Here is a 5,259-nt window from a genome sequence, read left to right as displayed (position 1 = left end):
TTACATCCTTTTTATAAAATTAAAATTATAATATTGAAATACGGGTCAGGCTGGCCCATCGGGCCGCACGGGCCTTTCAAAAATGGGCCGGACTCATTTTATGTGGCCCATTTAGCAATTGGGCTGGGTCAGCCCATTAAAACACGTTGGCCCACCGGGCCGAAGCGGGTTGGGCCGAGCCGGCCCATTTGACAGCTCTACTTACACCTAACATTCTCCCACACAAGTATGAGTCCCCACATCCTATAATAAAAATCAACATCGAATTTAGCTTCCACTCCCTCACCAAACCGAATCACAATTTAATTATAAAATTTTTTAACTTGTAATAGTCTGTTTTGCACATACTCATCAACTATTCTCCATATCCTTAATCAATTATTTAAGTAATATATAAATTTTTTTTTGTCAAACTGTCTAATACTAAAAGTTTCACCATAAATAAGATATATCTACCATATGATGTTTCTTCATAATTAACTTCTTAAAGCTAACTTAACAGGACAAATAATATATTTTATATTTATGATTATGGTTATTATGTTAAATATCTTAGGATAAGTTAAATAATTTATTTTTCTCAAATTTATCATTAGGAAACATAATAATCAAAACCGTATCACGATTTGAAAGAACTATAATTCCCAAGTCCCACAAAAATATTACACAATCCCATACTTGTCTTAACTTAATAATTAAAGTCTCATGAGTTGAAACATGCATGCACAAGATTAAGATTGTATTCAAAGATGCTCTCAAATTCCAAGAATGCTTTAAAGTTGGAAACTCAAAATGCCAACAAGAAGAATCAATATGGGAATGGGAGTGGGAGAAATGAAGATGAGATTGGTATCTCTGAAATTAGGCAGTCTTAGTGTCCCAATTCATTGTATTTAGTAAGTTTGTGTCAAAATGGAATTTGCCTTGTGCCTTTTATTATTATGGACATGATTCAAGGGTGAATTATTAATGTTTCTTAAATTGTAGTTTAAGTAATTTGATCTTTAAAATTATATGGTGGAGTTATTGCGAAAAATAAGGGTATAAATGATAAATTATAACATTAAATTATAAAACGACACTTAAATAAGAACAAAAAAATTCTTCTAAAACGATACTTAAAAAGGAACGGAGGAAGTAACTTCTACATTTGTAAATGTTTGATCAGCTGAAAATAATAATTATATTGATGATCTTAATTTTGGTTATCATTTTGAAATTTTTTGAAAAAAGTTAGCTAGTAAAAGAAAAGAAAAGCAATAAAAATGTAAAATAATATAATACGTGATGTTCGATTATGAAGTTTGTTAAGTGTGTATGTTTTTTTTGTCAAGTAGTCTTATAACTGGAATTCATCTTTTGAATAAAGTGGGATGGCATGGGTTTTAATTCGTGACGCTGTAACTAGGGGATAAGCGAATCAGAAAAAACTAGTTAAACCGACAATTCAAACCAAACCAAACTGAAATAAAATCGAATGTTTTTGGTTCGGTTCTAAAACTTAACCGAATCAATAAAAACCGATGTGGTTCGGTTTGATTCTCGGTTTTAGTTTTTAGGAACCGTCAAACCGATGAACCGAACCAATGAAAATAATTACGCTCTAAATATTTTATTTCACTCATTACACTACGCCAAAAACAGCATTTGATAGCGCTTTTTTTGGCTTTTAATAGCGCTTTTAAAAGCTATTAAAGCTGCCGCTATTATATGTCTGCTATCTTTAATAGCACTTTAAAAGCGCTATTAAAAGTATAAATTTAATATCGTTTACCAAGAAGCGCTATCATAGCCTAGTTTTTCTCTACAATTCTTTATGATGATTTAATAGCGCTTTTATAGAAAGCGGTATTAAAGGGACAATATTTTATAGCATTTTTTTAAAAAGCGCTATCGTAAAACCAATTTTTATTTGCAATTTCCAGAAAGTCCCTATTAAAGATCCTTTTTTCTTAAAAAAAACATATTTTTCTCAAAATGTTAATATAAACAATATTACATATAAGACATGGAAAAAAACTTATTGGTCAAAAAATGAATTACAAACAATACAAATTAATGTTCTTTTATGATAATATATAGAAAAAGAAGTTCTTACTTCATTGAATGAATAATAGATAGTTGAGAGCTTTGCATCCTTCGTCATTTTCCTTAATAGAGAGTTTTACATTCCTCAAAGAATTTTCCACTAGTGTCTTGAGTCTGAAACACAATTCATAAAAACAATATTAAATTAGCTAGAATATCAATTTTTAAAATTCAAGCTCAGGGACAGGGTATATTAAAAATAGAGGGTATAGATAGCACTCCACCCAAAGCATTTGTAGAATAAACTAAGTCATAAAATAAGTGTCACAAGAAAGATCCTTAATATTCTAGTATGACATCAGCAAACAATAACAATGTTAGGAAACAATCCAAGTAAAGGTTGTGTCATACCTCTCTTTGTAAATAAAAATGCCTATAAATTATATTTTATAAAAGTGTTATCAACCTAGTTGGATCATAAGTGGGAAAGTAAATCTCATATTCTCTAAGTCAACAATCAAACAAATTAATTGACTATAACATTGATAGTGGACTTTACATAGTCAGATTGTTGCACAGGTGGGCCAGCCTCATGTCTTGGCAAGGACGAAGATTATTGAATCAAATTGAAATCGGTATGGAGTTTGGGATGGTAAACTTAGACAAAATGGAATAAATGCTGAAACCACATTTTGATGTGGCACTTTGATGATAAACTTAAGTTCAAAAATTCAATCCAATTGCAACTACAGAACATGAAATCTCTACATCCTTCTTGACATAAATTTCCTCATTTTGAAGCAGTATTATTGTTGATTGAAATACTTCATCAATCAAACAACCATAAGTGTAATTAGTTAAACCACTCATTTATTTTCTTTTACCTCTTGTTCGTGTAAATGCCTCAAAAGTCAGATATAGTTTTATTCAACACGTGGTATCACTACCAAGATTTTGAAACACACCTATAAATCCTATGAAAGAAGAACAAGTATATTATATGAATCTTGCCACATATAATCTTCTTGACCTTTAATCCAACAGGATTTAATCAAATGCTTTTAATTTTTCACAATTTTCTAGAAATTCAGTAGATTTATCTAATTTTGGGGGAAGGGCATGTCAAAAAAACTCTAAATCATCCCTGAATTATCATTACAAATAATTTCCCCAATTTACTCTTAACCGATGGTACGTTTTTCTGTCCCTGAAATTATATGTAAAATGAGGAATATAGAATATGATTTCTTATGATTCCTAAACTCTTTTGCATGCAGAAACAAATCTTATATTCATATCTAACTTGAGATGTTTTATAATGAATTAAAGACCACTTACCTAGATTAACATAGACATCGTCATTGACCTTAGCGTAAAATTCAGCATCCTAGTTGTCCATATCATAAATGAAGAACAACTTTGCCTCATTTGCACTCTCTTCAAGTGCTTCCACTTGATTATCCTGTGAAAATGATAAAGCTAATAATTTTAGGACATTAAACTTATAGAACTCAAAAGAACTAAGAAAATAGAAAATACAGACCAACTGCTGCCCCTTTCCTGGGGAAGAAACCTTTCTTCTCTCTATCTTGCCTCCCACTCTGTCTTGCCTATCCCTTTTGGCCAATCTTATGAGCTCAATTTTGAACTTGCAATTCCGCCTGTGGGTTCCTCATACAATTTTTTTTTAAAAAAAATAATAATTATGAACAGGTACCATCAATGCAAATAAGAAACTTGTTGACATTGCAAGTTTAAAAACTCACTGCAGATTCGAAATTATCATAGCAAGTCGGAAAACACTAGTCACTGTCATTAGGAATGAAAACATCAGCAGTGTTTGGATATGTGTGTGGTTTCTGACGAATTTGTGTTTGTTGAGTGTAAATCAAAAGTGCTATTAACATATATGATCATATGATATCATATTCACCGATACAATTTCATTGAATATGAGGAATCAACTATAGCATACAAAAGCTTGCATACCTTTCATTTACTTTACATAGTTCAAGAAGATAAGTTAAGTAACTATATATCATATACATTATATAGAAGTGAGAAATTAAAATATACCTGTAACAATAGGTACCCTGCGACCTTCTTCTAAGGGATCTAGAATTTTTATATTTTTTATCCATCCCATAATCTAGCTCAAAAATTAAGTACATGTACTTTCATAAAATAACAAGAGTATAATAACTTATCTGTTTTCTGAAATGAATGCTGACAAAATCCCTTCTGACAAGTTTTCTGAAATAGCACAAATGAAATCAGAATGACCAGTCCCAAATATCCAAATAAAAAAATGCGTTAATATGGTTCAAAACCTAAATCGACAATGTCTCTAGTACTCTGTACATAACCCTTCCAACACCTTCGATAGGGTCCGTGAATTTCAATCTCTTCTCCAAACCTTCAAGTACATGGAATAGAAGATGATGAAGACCTTGAATGTTGCATCTGTTAACTGTGTTTCATGGATTGTTTCGTTGGACTCTGTAGCGATTCTCAGCAGAGATTCTAGGGAGACTGGCGGTACTTTAGTGTTTCTGAGTTTTGGGTGCAATCAATTATTAGGGTTTCAATTGATTTTTAGGTTTTCTGAGTTATGGGTTCAATCGATTTTAGTTTTAGGATATCTAGGTTCATAAACGGGAGCATGGTTCGATGAAGAGAATAATTTTTAAGGGTTCGATGAAGAGAATAATTTTTAAGGGTTCGATAGGAGAAGAATCGAGAATGGTTCAGGTGAACTCATTTGGGAAAAAAGAGGTTTCTGAGTTCTAGGAAAGAAGAAGTTGAAAAAGAATGCGTTTTCACCGAGGAAGAAGGTCAGGGAAGCAATTTTGACAAGGAAGTTGGTTATGAGTTCTTGAGGGTTGTGAATTGGATGCGGAAGAAGGTGGGTTGACGAGGTCAGCGCTCCTGAGGGTAGTGTTTTGGGAAAACAATTTTTTTTAGTTTTGGTAGAAACTTTTATTAAAATATAAAATAATATAATATATACCATTAATTTATATTTATATAATAATAATTGTTAGAAGGGTCATGCTAACATGTGCCCCAAGGGCACATGTTAAGAGTTAAATGTAGAATTTTTTTCTAAGAAATTGTGTATTGTTTTCATAAAAAGTTTATAATTAATGTGTTTATAACGTTTTCCAATACAAATTCACTATATTTAGGTTTCTTAACATGTGCCCCAAGGGCACATGTTAGCTTTATCCT

General features: G+C 31.5%; 1 long non-coding RNA gene across 2 annotated transcripts; it reads right to left on the bottom strand.

Annotated features, from left to right (window-relative positions):
- Positions 1-723: 723 nt before the first annotated feature.
- LOC131593270 (uncharacterized) lies at positions 724-4,967 on the bottom strand. Of its 2 annotated transcripts, XR_009280839.1 has the most exons (4): positions 4,359-4,967; positions 3,572-4,281; positions 3,367-3,490; positions 809-2,202 (listed from the first exon to the last, which is right to left on the bottom strand). It is a non-coding gene; the product is annotated as an uncharacterized LOC131593270 (long non-coding RNA). The 2 variants fall into 2 exon arrangements; XR_009280838.1 differs by having other exon boundaries at positions 724-2,202; positions 3,572-4,967.
- Positions 4,968-5,259: the final 292 nt, after the last annotated feature.

This window comes from Vicia villosa, linkage group LG3, assembly GCF_029867415.1.
Source record: "Vicia villosa cultivar HV-30 ecotype Madison, WI linkage group LG3, Vvil1.0, whole genome shotgun sequence".
Lineage (NCBI taxonomy): Eukaryota > Viridiplantae > Streptophyta > Magnoliopsida > Fabales > Fabaceae > Vicia > Vicia villosa.
This window is presented reverse-complemented; position numbering and strand designations above follow the sequence as displayed.